At 45.0% G+C, this 13,194-nt stretch overlaps 1 protein-coding gene across 2 annotated transcripts in view; it reads left to right on the top strand.

The window, feature by feature from the left end:
* The window catches only part of fgd (faciogenital dysplasia), a 54,996-nt gene that overhangs the window by 16,308 nt on the left and 25,494 nt on the right, over positions 1-13,194 (top strand). The window contains exon 1 of one of the 2 annotated variants that reach the window (XM_076741026.1): positions 542-1,053. The exons of the other annotated variant lie outside the window; for it this stretch is intronic. The gene's annotated coding sequence lies outside the window, so the exon portion shown is untranslated. Of the gene's footprint in view, positions 1-541; positions 1,054-13,194 lie in introns of those variants that run through there. 2 annotated transcript variants of the gene reach the window in all.

A 13,194-nucleotide genomic window follows, 5' to 3' on the forward strand; every position in this document is an offset into this window, starting at 1 on the left:
GGATCAACAGAAAAATAGCAGCAATCTCGATAGTTGATTGAGCCGTTTAGCAAGAAAAAACACTAAACATGTGCCAGTTCCAGCTTCTTAAATATGAATATTTGCTGCCTTTCTGTCTTGAACATAATTGTAAATGAAATGTCTGTGGGCTTTTGGCACAATCAAACAGAAGGAAACTGATAGGAGCATTTTGTCCAAATGTCTGATATATTTTACAGACTAAACAATGAGTCTTTAGCGAGAATAATTAGTCGCAGGCTTGAAGAGACCACTTCAACATGTTTTTAGCAAATACCTGAAAAAGCGTCCCTCCTCGCCAGTACACTCATATCCTCACACGCACACACACACACACTCATGCAACAACTGCGCAGGCACACTCACTGATACTTACACACACTTCCCCCATCTTTCATTCAGCCACTTCTTTTCCTCTCTCCCCCCTCCACTCTTCTCTCTCTCACTTAACTCTTCCCTCCCTCTCCATCTCCCCCTCCCTCCAGCGGGCCGTCATTAGTTTCCATGGTGACAGTTGGGCGGCATTATTGCCGGCTGAGAACTGCTCCTGGGTTCCTTTCAGAGCGGCGGCGGCGGACGCATTGTTTGGTCCGCTGTTCTGAATGGTGCGGGGATCAGGACGGGGAGACTGCAGGACAGTAGGAGCCCTTTTTTTGGGGGGGGAGGGCAGGGACAGTGCGTTTGTAGAGGGTGAGGGGAGGAGGAAGAGGAGGAGGAGGAGGGCAGGAAAGAGGAGGAGGAGGAGGAGAGAGAGAGAAGCAGCGTGGTGGTGGTTAGAGAGTCGATGAGGGAACAGGAGTAGTAGCAGTAGCAGACTCATGCCCTCTCCCTGAGAGCGCTACAAAAACAGCCAGGCTCCTCAGGCAGCCTGCTCGCGGCTCCGCGCTGGACCAGATCGGATTGTGCTTTTTCTTTTTCTGTTTTTGGTGTGTGCGTTTTACGTTCGTGTCACACAGCAAGAGACGAAAGGATCTACTGAGATTTCAGTGAACACAGAGGAAGCATCGAAGGCAGATGGCAAACTGAGTTTAGCTGGTGAGTTACGAATGGCGCTCTGAATCCCACACTTGGATGTATATTCATGGAGGATGGACGTGTGCACGCCGGAGCCTTGCAGTGAAATGCGCTCTGCCTTCGCGCTATCTGTGTTTGAGTTTGCGTACGAGCGTCTGCAGGTGCTGCTGTTTTCCAAAATGCATGTGTTTTCATCCAAAGCAAACCTCTGTCTGGGTTATGTTTGGGTGTGTGGACTCGCAGCTGTCTGCTGAATGTGGGCTAATTCCTGCTGCCCTCTGAAATATACATGCCGGCTTGCATGATTTATTGAGGACGTACATTGGGGGCAATTTTCTGCTGCCTTGATTCTTGGATTCCCCGCAGTGCTTTTTCAGGGAATTTCTGAGCGGGACAGCGTACGTGTTTTGGTTCTAGTTTGTTTGGTTTTCCCTTTCATCTATACTACAGCGGGTAATTAGGAGTGAGAGCTGAGCCCTCTGGCTCCTTGAACAAGTGATGTGTGGCGAGTAATGTAGTGAGCAGCGAACAGTGCCAATGTTTTCTCAGTTCACTGCCCCTGTGCTGTCTCTCCAGTGAAACAGCACACAGACTGTCGTCCTCTCACACTTTTACAACTTCTGAATCGATATAAGCTCACCAAAGGAGGGGCCAAGGCGGTATTGAGTGTAAGTGATGACCACCTCTAGCTCAATGATGTCATTACATGACTGCATGACCTCAGTGATGATTAAAAACCATTAACCACTTAACCGCAGCCAAACTCCTGTGCTTTGTCAGTTATTCAGCGCTGGTATGTTACTGTTTGCGTTCAGTCTCGTAGGGATTTTTTTTTTTTGGCACACTATAATTTAGCTGACTGGGGAGTTGTCTTAAGGAGCGGGGAGTCTGAGTGTTTCCATGACGACCGGCAGCAGCTGTGTGAGCTGAGCTGAGGCCGAGTGTGCGGCAGACATCGTGGCATCGCCTAGAGACTGCGAGACTCAGTCTAATCAACGACCTTTTGACCCAGATCAATGCGATGGTGTCGAGCCAAGCAGCCACAGGGTCTGGCTGACATATATACTGTAGTGCGACGCCGGTGCTGTGCAGCTGTACAGCTGCTTACATTTCCTGGATCATTGCGGGCTTCACTGGCGTCAGAGTGGTCTGATCCTCTTAGATTGGTGGGAGTATTAGTGTTAGAAGCAGGCTTCTCATATATCAACATAATCATGTCCATTAGATGGATTTATTTTAAGTGTAATTAAAGTCTGACCTCTGAAAACCCAAGCTTCTGCTGGTAGTAGATTTCTAATCTTGCTGTCCTTGAAGTGGGGTAATCTTACATATACATAGGATGGACAAAATCACAGAAACACCACATGAAAAAAGGGCTGAGAACAAAACCACAGCGCTGAGGAAAAAACTATATACAGCCAAATTATAATAGGTTGTTGACAGCATGTATTGGTTTTACCAGTGTCTCACAATCATTAGCTGTTAGCTGAGTTACAAGTGCACAGTCCTTGAATTGTCTGAAGGCCAACAGTCTTCAGACAAACTTCATCAGCAAAGAAAAATGATGGTCCTTAGTCAAAAGAGAAAAATGGACTGAATTAGCACCTCTGTGACACAGTCTAAACAAAAACAGTCTGTCGTGAGCTGTCAGTCAAGGCATGAACACCGTAAGCTGGTATTTATGGCAAGGCTGCCATGTAAAAACTGCCTGTACTCAAGGCCAACACACAAAGACTCACACTGTAACCTCGTGTGAAAGGCGAAGTCCTAGAACCCCTGGGCAGCGGAAAAAGTAGTGAGTCATGTTTCACCCTTTTTCCTACATCTGGACAGGTTTACTTTTAGAGAAAGCCAAAGGAAAGGATGTCTTTAACCCGCAGTGTCCACAAGCATTTAATACAGGGGCGGGTCTGTGAGTGGGAAGGTCGCAATTCTGTGGGAGTCATTAGTTGCACCTTCTCTAATGCGGTGAAGCCATGGTGAAGGTGTTTCTGTTATTTTATCCATTTCCTGTACATATAAGCACATCAAAGTCATGCTAGTGGTTTTCTCTTCGTTCTTTGGCTGAATCAAGAGGAAGGAAGTGCTCATATTGGTGAGAGATGCTGGAGAGCTTGTGGTGATACTGACCAAGCCACACACAAACAGAAACAGGCAAATGCCATGTTTGATAGTCACCCTGATTACTGTACTCCTTCACGCTGGTAATTATACCCACCACTTCCTCTCTACCCAGGGCACCTGGGGTCTTCCTCCACTTAGAGCTGGTGATGGCATTTCCTGTAGTGCTGCCACGATAATTGTAGGAATCAGCAAAAAAAGAAATGTCAAGTGATTAGATAATGATGGATCAGCACACGCAGCGACGAGAGACAGCGTGTGTTTTGTATGTCTTATCCCGCAGCCGTCTAAATACAGCTCAGCCCCTGTCTGATGTTACACTTTAAGTGTGAACTTTAGCTTACATTCTTCAGGGTGGACAGCGAGAAGAAACAAGTCTTTGTTTTCTAGTGACACGTCTGTCCTTAACTCCTCTGCGTGCATATGCCTGCATGCATGCGCCCTTTACTTCTCCATTCGGTCTGGGCAGGCAGTCGGAAAGTGTTAAGTGCTCTCTTGTCTCCAGTGAAGCATGTGTGTTGTCTTTGTAAGAGACTTTGGCACCAGACAGGAGGAACAGAAAAATCTCACGCAAACACACGTTCAGAAACAACTCTCCCCTCCAAATTCAATGCCGAGTAATATCTAACATCTTTTAATTTGACCTCGTTCAGGAGGAGAGGCCATTTGTCTCTAATTGTCATCTCCCCCACTTTAAAACCGCTGCTCACTTCAAAAGCTTACAAGGTTTCAGTGTTAATGCTGGAGCTGTCTTTGTAGTGGTGTCCTACTGCTGTGGAGAGGATGAGGGATGGCTTCCAGAGGCCAGTAACAAGATATTTAATGAATTTCTGCTGCAGGGTATGGTGTGAGTGCATGTACATGTGCGTGTGTTTTTATGTCTGCGTGCTTGTTTGCATGCATTCATACACATGGACTAACAGACAGTTTTTATATATATGTAGAGTGTATGTTGTCCTTTAGGGACGTTTGACTGGATAATCCTTTCCTGCTATATTCACTTCAGGGGAGAACTTTAATGCCTCCTCATAAAGTGGAAAGTCAGTACCTGTACACACATGGAGCCACTTGCAGTAAGTGGGGAACTACCATAAATGGTAAGTTTCAGGACAGTAAGCTGTTCTATGTGATCTCCTGGTTTTTGTAGCTTGCAAAGCTTCACTGATGTTTCTCAGCAGCAAAATGTGGAGACACTGAACTGTGAGAGAAAGGGAACATAAGATTATTGAGTAGGATTTATGTGTTCTACATGCTGTAATATTAACTGAGATCAAGGCAACTGGGGCTTAGCATCACTCTGGAAAATGGATGAATTGTGTTTTAAAAACCATGCAGCATTTTGTGTCCCATCACCCCAGTTATGTTTAGAAACAGCCCCAGGCAGTAGCTGTTTCTATACAGCCTGGGTGGATCCTTGACATTGACCAATAGACATCAAGTAGCAGCAAGAACAGCAGTCCTGTAATTGGGCCCTCTTCGATAATTCCTCACCTCACCTTTCACAGCCCACCCTTGAGAGACAAGCTGTTGCAGGTGCCACAGGTGATAGATGACAGGCGGGCAGAGCTGCCTGCTGCAGGCGATTGTGGCTCTCTGCAGCTCATCCTATAGAAACTCCACAAGAGTTATGATTCAGCCGGTGGTCATGTGGAAGACGATATGACAGCCGGTTATGAACAAGGTAGATGCTGAAGAAGTAACTGTTCTGATGGTATATGAAAGACGTCTATGTATTGTACTGCAGAGATAGTTAGCATGCTAACAGCTAGCCACAGCCTGACCTATTTTACTCAGATTTGTTGAAACAAAAATGAATTAGCAACTATTTTGATAATCATTACATCATTTAAGTAATTTCCTTCTTTTGTTTTGGCAGTTTGAAGACATCACCTTGGGCCTTTAGGACACAGAAGTCTATATTCTTCACTTTTTTACAAGTATATTAATTGAGAAAATAATGAGTGGATTAATCAGTAATTAAAGTGATTGTTAGTTGTATCCCTAATTGGATCTATATCTTATATTTCAAATGTCTTGTGTGTGCATGACTTGCATGTTACGTAGTGCATAATGGTTGTAATGACTGCAGATTTTATTCCCAGAGGAGAAAATCTGTTATCTGTAAATTGATGTAGGCTCAGATGGATTATAGCACAATCATGGCACATCATTCAATCTCTTCAGTACATACACAGTGGCTCCGAAGGCCGTCTGAATGCAGCAGCATCTCTATTTTAGGTTTGAGCGATGATACCAGCTTCCTGTGTTTGACCAAGTGTATACGATGCCGGCCCTGGCAGTCCTACTGTCTCCTGTGTGGCTACACTAACATGCCTCAGAGCACTGCAGTGCGGTGCTGTTAGGGGAAATACTGGAGCCATTAGTGAGGAAATAGGAGCCTTTATTAGTCTGTCTAGTGTACACCTGGCTTCTATAACAGGCCTCTCCTTGTACAGTGATTTTGTGCGTGTGAGTTCATGGTCTTTGGTATGTCTTGGCTTCATTAGCTCTTAGCTAATTCTGCCCTCTGCAAACCTCAGCTTGAAAAGGTTTCAGTGATTTTAGGTTTCCATTCAAGACTCTTCCTGCACCATGTTAGTTAAGGCTTCTTCCTCATTGGCACTGATGGGTGCTCTCAGTTTTCAAAGCTGGGTGACTCATCAGCCCATTGAACGAGTGTCAAACATGCCTAAGTTTTGACAGACTGACAGGAGTTGCTTGCCTCAGACGCTCTTTGCTGGAGAGCTCCCATTGCTGACGCTGCCATTCAGGAGCCAAGTGACATTTTGAAAATGATTCTGACGTCAAAGAAGACACGTTGGTGTTGAGTGCACAGTGACCTTTTTGTCTCTGTGTGTGTGTGTGTGTGTGTGTGTGTGTGTGTGTGTGTGTGTGTTGGTGAGAGTCCAGTGTGTATCAGCACAGAGGAGCTGTGACTCGAGAGTCTCACCCTCAACCTTTTTTTTTTCACCAACCCAGCCCTTTACATCTACACACCCTTTCTGGTTTTGGCCAACCGGACTTGACTGAACTGGACTGGAATGGGTGACACATTGACCTGCACTGGGCAGGGATGTCCCGCTCTGGGACAGTTTGGCTGTCAGCAGCCTCATAGACACTCCCCTCCACATGCTGACATCCATCCTGCCTGGAACAGATGTAGGGTGGTACCTCACCTACCACAGAGAGGATGGACGCTGAGTCGGGGGCCTCAGGACAGAAAAAGGATAGTTTTAGACTGTGGGTGAAGTGTGTAAGAAGTGAATGCATGTGCTTCAACTAGAAATCAAATTAATAATTCATTAAATGGCCATCAAGAAAGACACTGACATACAGATATTTATACTTCTCTCTCTACCTGGTTCTACCTGGAAACTGCATTGCTGTTTCCTGATTGATGTAGTCTGTCTACGCCATTCACCAGCACGTTAACACATCTTCATCCACATAATACCCTTTTTCCCCCCTTTCTCTTTGTGCTTATTGTGTATCAGCACAGGCAATTGTTTTTTTAAATGATAAAGTAAATGCAGAACTGTATTTTGCTGAAACAATTTGAAACAACAACAACAGTTTCACCCAACAAAATTATCCATAGATTATTCAATAATCAAAATATTCAGCAGTCGTAGCCGTAGACACGTAACACCCATAGAAAAATATACGCATTCCCACAGGGATCCTGCCCTCCCTCTAATTTTCCCTTTTTCCTTTCATAGCTAAAACACCTCTTTTTCCAACAAACACGTGCATTCAGTGGCTCTGCACACACCACTTCCTCCTGTCCTTCTGCTGGGGCAGGCTGGCTTTTCCAGAGGTGTAATTCTGTGGCCAGTGTTAGGTGTCATTTAGTTGCCTGTGAAATGTTCTCTCACTTTGGGTTGCCTTTTATTTGGGAAAGGCAGTGATTTGGTCGGCAGTGTTTTTAGTAGCTGCTGAATGTTTTTCTGCAGTCGCAGTGGAACACTTTGCAGCACGCTGTAAAACGTTAGCAGATCACAGTGTGATGGTTACAATGTTGACATGAGTTAAGTGTCAAAGCAATTTTGTGGTCTGTGCTGCAGATTGGTTTCTATAAAGTTACCCGACCGGGCTCAGCACACAGCAATGTATGCATATGTATGTTTATATGCATGTGTGCAGAGGTTGGTGCGTGGTTCGCTGCTGGAGACACTGGACCCAACATCCTTAAAAGTCATCAGTCAGTCAGCAGTTAATCAATCATGCAGTCAAACAAATGGCTGGTTTTCAACTGGTCCTGTCCACCATAATGATTGGATAATCCCACCAGTCAATATATGGTAAAGTAATCAATGCATTCACCCTTCAGAGACCCTTAGTCAGTATGAAAAGTGATCAAGCCTTGATCCAGGACTGCTTAATCTTCATTACAATATGGCCTTCTTAGGACAGGGAATGATTGAAATTTGTTTTGAAAATGCTATTTCAGGCTTTGGGTGCTGATGACTCACGGAGCCGACCTGTGTTTGTCAAGACCTCCCCCACCCCCAGTGGGAATGGAAAGAGCTGGAGTACATATTTTTTTTTCCCAGCAGCAGCAGTTAGAAATCCCCTCGCTGGTTAAGGTGTGTTAGCGTTTAGCCAAATGGACTGAGAGGAATAAATGGACTCTCCTGCTCAGCTTTGCCCTGATTGTTGTGCAGAACGGCCAGTTGGGTTCTAACATAACACAGTGAAAGCCGCCATTGAGAGCCGTTACAGTAGGCTTCAGTAGTTTCTGGGACAGTTGGCCAGTCATCTCCACAGGCAGGTTTGTAAACCCCCTTGTTCTCTTGTGTGTGTGTTGCCCTAATTGCCAATCTTTGGCTGCTTCCTTTACAGTAATGCTCTGGGCTACTGTACCGCACTGCATCCAGACAAACAGAGGCTCACTTCTCAGCACTGTGCCTCATAAAAGTCCTCTGGAAGCGTCTGTTGAAGTGGGAGGCTGTGAATTAGAGAGGCCTGTGTGTGCTATCAGCTCACATGGCTGATGATGAATGTGAAATTTTAATCATTCTTTTGTCTTGTCATCACATCATTGTACGCCTTACGGTAAATTCTCAGTGTTGTTCCATGACTTACGCTGCATTTGACAGCTGAATGAAATGGCCTTGAGTCACACTGACGGAAAAGGTCTCAGGTCAGTGACTGTGTCTTACCTCACCCCTTGCTTATCTCTTGTTGGGTGAATATTCTCTGCTGTTTGACCCGTGTCACGCGCTTGTCTGCACTATATTCATGTGTGCTGTTTGAAGTGTTGCATTTGTGGCCGGGTGTTGCCTCTTCAGTCATCTGTTTCGTGAAGACGTTCGGAAGTCTGCTTTTGTCAGAGCTGCGCGTCGACTGAAAGCAAAAGTAGTTCTTTATAGCTCACCATGACCTATCTTATATTAGCAATATAGATCAGCATTGTTGCTATGGTGTTGACTTCTTCTGTGGCCTTCTCAGGGCACAGTGAAGGAAAATTCCTTCCAGAGTGACTTAATTAGCTTTGGACTCCACATGAATGATGCCACTCTGATATTAATTTTTTGGCTTTGTTTATGTTTTGCTTTCTCCACTTATTGACAGTTAACAGTTGATCGTTTCAGGAACTGAAACCAGCCCATTTTTCACCACCCTATTAAAAGTTTTCACTGCTGCATGTTTGCTGACAGAGCTCATAGCTTTTCTTGCCTCTGTCATGCTTCAGACTTTCCAGCAAAACCACTCGACTGTATCTTAACCCTGTATTTGTTTTGTGCTTTCTGTGAGAGCCACTGCCACACATGCAGTCTACCCCTGAAATGTTCAGGCACATTCCCTGCATGGGGTGATGTGTGAATGGGAGCAGAGATCGATAATCAGGAAGATCTCTACCACCAATTTCAGACCTCAACATGTAGTAACATTTCAGGGAGAATGCCGGCTGTGCTGTGAATGAAAGCATTAACATTGAAGGGACAAGCATGTAAAGAGTTACGCCCATCTGATGAAAGACTGGAATCACAACAACTCCAAACATCCAACGCTCCTTTCAGGTATTGCATGTGAGTTTCTGGTTCAAGTCGATCATGATGAAACACTTCATATCTCACAATCCTGGTGAATATTAATGTGTTAGAAGACCACAGGCTCGCCCACCAGGTTCCTGAAAATTATCTATCCCCACACACCCGCACAGCCTCCCCCATCTTCCTCCTCTGTTGAGTTATGTGGCGGTTGGCATCCATAAGTGTTAAGACCATCTGCCGGACTGTCCTTTGCTCCATCTACTCCGACATCGCCATGGTATATGAGAAAAAGCACAACTGTTCCTGAATGTATAGCTGCAAGTGTGAATATCATCAGCGGTGCCTGCGAGGTTATACCAGTAGTTTATCAGCAAGAGAGGCTTGTGAAAGAGGCTTATGACTTTCTTCAACACTTTCCAGCCATCTGCTGCCTCCTCACCCTCGCTTCAACCTCTCATTCTCTCGCGGTCTTATCCCCCCTGAAATTGCATGGGTCTAATCTGTGGGAGCTGCTGAAATCCTCCCACTTAGTTTTGGAGATATGTCAGTGTGCCTGCTGTGCCCACTGACCTGATTTAGGGGGAGAGGACAGACCTAACAAGATGACTTACCTACCTCCCCCCTTTTTCTCCCAGCCCCTGGGAAGCCATATGAGTGAAACTTCAGGCGCCACTAACTCTTAAACAACACAACAAGTAGCCTTGCATGTGTAAATGGAGGGTTTGACAAAGTGAACATGGCTGGTTATGATAACAGAGCATGAAAAGAAATAGATTTGTAATCTGGGGCCAGCTGCTACTGTACGTGATTGGATCGCTGTTGATCCCTCTGTATGTGTGTGCGCACGATTGCAGGCACATGTGTGTGTGCTGATAAACCCTGTGGTGAAGTGGGAGCTGGAGCCTCGTTACTCTTTTAGGGAAATCTGCTGATTGAAGATCTGCTCTCCTGTTGATCCTGGAGCAGCTGTTGTTGTACTGACACCAATATTTCTGTCTCCGCTCTATTTCCTGTCTGAATGTGTGCGTTTGTAAAGCTAAATGTACAACCACGTGAAGCTTTGTCATAGGCATTTGGCTTGTTTCGTGCACCTTCGCTGGCCATCTCTGTCTCACACTTATATTAAGGTTTTTTGAACAGGATCACTCTCGTATTTCTCCGCCCTTAGGTCTGACACTTCTGCATACTTGCCTCAAAATTATGTATTGAAGTATTTGTGTCTCTGTGTGAATTTCTGGCTTAAAGTTTTAACCATTGGTGTGACAGCTGAAAAGTAGATCAAGGTCAAAGCACTCATTACTGTCTCCTGCTGCACCGGGAGGGAAGAGACGGGGTGAGGCGAGAGGATTGGAGGAGTGGATGTGGAGTAGTCGGTGACACGGTGTTAAAACTAATGGAGGCGCTCGACCTCTCCATCTTCTCCATTACCTTTGCTCTCTCCTGCCGTTTTGTGTATTGCTCTATTTTTCTCATCTGGTGGAAAACCAGCACTGAGCCGCCTTCATCATATATGTATTCATACCTCCTGTTCTGGCCTTTAAAAGATTCCTTCCTGGTGTCATTAGGATTCAGCTGGGTCTCAGTTGGGAATCGTGGGGGTTGGTTGAAGTGATGGGAGATGGGTTGTCAGCCCAGCCTCACTAGAGGTTGGTTTGCGAGTAGGAGACCTGATTGACTGGCTGCCTGACTGGGGAGACCCTGCTGCATGCGAGCGATCAGCCTACCAGACAGCACCGGGGCGAGAGGACCGTACTCGAGGGATGATGGGTAATAAAGGACTCTGAGGGGCTTGCCCCAGGGCTGGTGGTGACTGACAGCGTGCTAGGTTTGTGCCATTTTTTGAGAGTGTTTGTCTGAGTCTGTGCTTCCCAAAACCAGGCATTCACCATTCACCAAAAACAATACAGCTTCTGTGTATAAAAATCTGTTTTTTAAATGTTGTCTAATTTGTTTGAGGCGGCACTGACACATCAACACTGTTTTGGTTTGGACAGAAATGTTTCCATAGTGTCAAAAGAACTGAAAGCTGACATTGATTCACATCTTGTTTACTTATTCTTTTATCAGATAGCTTGTGATTTAGTTCCACCTTTCTTTAGCCAAAATCCTTGAGTGGGTGCTTGTGCTAATTTAACATTTGAGACCTTTCTTTCTTTTATTAAATGAGCAAGACTAAGAGCCTGCAGCTTGCAGCTCTGTCTGTCTGGCTGGGCATGCTCGTGTTAGCCCACAATGCTAACATGATGATGTTCAGCAGGTATAGGCTAATGTTTGCCATTTTAGTTTAGCGTGTTAGCTTGCTAACCAGCACTACACACAAAGTATACTTCTATACTAAACACTGGACACTAGGCGTAAAGTCATTAACATTTCATCCTGAGGGGGAGAAACAAAAGTCTGTCTGTCCCAAACTTCATGGCATTCCATCCAGTGGTTATCGAGACAAATCCCCACTCCAGACCACAAATGTCACCCTGCTGGTGGTGCTAGAGGGATCCGGATTGGGATATTTGAGTGTGGATTAAAGGCGTGGACTGACCGGCAGACTCCCTAGAGCTGTGACTCTACTGTGACTGAAACTTCCTCATTGTGAGGTGAAGAAAAAAGAATTGTTTTTGTATTTGTTTTGAAACCTGGGTGTGGTATTGGCAATTGTATCAACAAATATGAAATGATACTCAGACGCTTTAAACGAAAATGCCTTCAGCCTCATAGTGTGACTGATTAGCATTAAGCATTTTCTAAAGAAGGTGTAAACTTATTGAGGGTTCTTTATTGTTACGATGATGGCACTTCCTAAAAGGCGACACAGACTCGTACACATCGCTGCTCTGTAGTGACATAAGAGGGACATTCCTCAGGTGCTTCTCCTGTGACAGCGTCACAGTGTCATCAGTGATTTGATGAGACATGTGATTTTCACTGAGACACAAACGGAGAAGGTGAGAGTGTCCCTGACAGATACCTGGCATTATCTGAGCGTTTCAGGACGAAAGACAAACACCACACTGTGCTGTAATGCTGTCCTTCAGGTTCCGACCCAAAATATCATGTTTTCTTTGGCTGCTGTTTGTTCTGTTATATCACAGCCGCGATCACACAGGTAAGACAGACGGGCTGTTTGTTACCTGGTCAGCGTAATTACAGCGATGTACTGCGGTTTCAACTGTTTCTGAAAGATTGTCATAGTAACCCACAGCCAACAGGGAGATGATGTCCTCACACGTGTAATTCCTGTCTAATTGTCCTATTCATCTGTCCCTCAGTAACTGGAACCGAGCAGAGGAAATTAATGAGCTCACATCAGTGCTCTCCTGTGTGTTTTCACAAAACCCTCCCCACAATTACACAACTCCAATATTAATTTCATCTCTCAGATCCCTCAGAGAGCTGCTTGATGGTGCCGTCGTCGGATCTGCGGGGTCTGAAATTAACACCCGCCAAGCGCCAAATGGTGGTAGATTTTCCATTTGGCGAGTAGGTTCTCTGTAGTGAAAGTGCAATAATGATAATAGCATTTATCACAACATTTAGTGCCTCAGAGATGATGAATATGTAGCCCCATTTTAAGGGCTGTCAGCCACAGAGCGCAAAAATGAAGGATGGGTTTATTCCAGTTATTACAAAAGCTCCACGCACCTGATTTACTAAAGGAAAAACAGCTTTTTAAATCACACTATTTACCAACCAGTGAAAGCATGTTTTAATTTAGGCCCAAACATAAACATTATTTTTGAATCTACCTGGTTGAGTATGAACAGTTACTCACTGAGCGCTCCTGTCCTCTTCCAGGAACCTAGATTTTAAACAGGTTGCAGTCAGACTACTACGCCTACCAAAGATTAAGCAAAGTGCCAAAACTGTCTTAAACAAATAATTCCTAATCATTTTTAATGCTTGTTATTAACCCTTTGCTCACCATGTCTCATCCTGCTCGTTTAACTGAGAATATATCATGTTTACAGTTGTTAATACTCCAATGACTTTAGGAAACGCTTGATGATTTTATTGTTGCATCTCATGGCCGGCTGCCTCTTATTTTAAT

This window comes from Chaetodon auriga, chromosome 10 (genome assembly GCF_051107435.1).
Source record: "Chaetodon auriga isolate fChaAug3 chromosome 10, fChaAug3.hap1, whole genome shotgun sequence".
NCBI lineage: Eukaryota > Metazoa > Chordata > Actinopteri > Chaetodontiformes > Chaetodontidae > Chaetodon > Chaetodon auriga.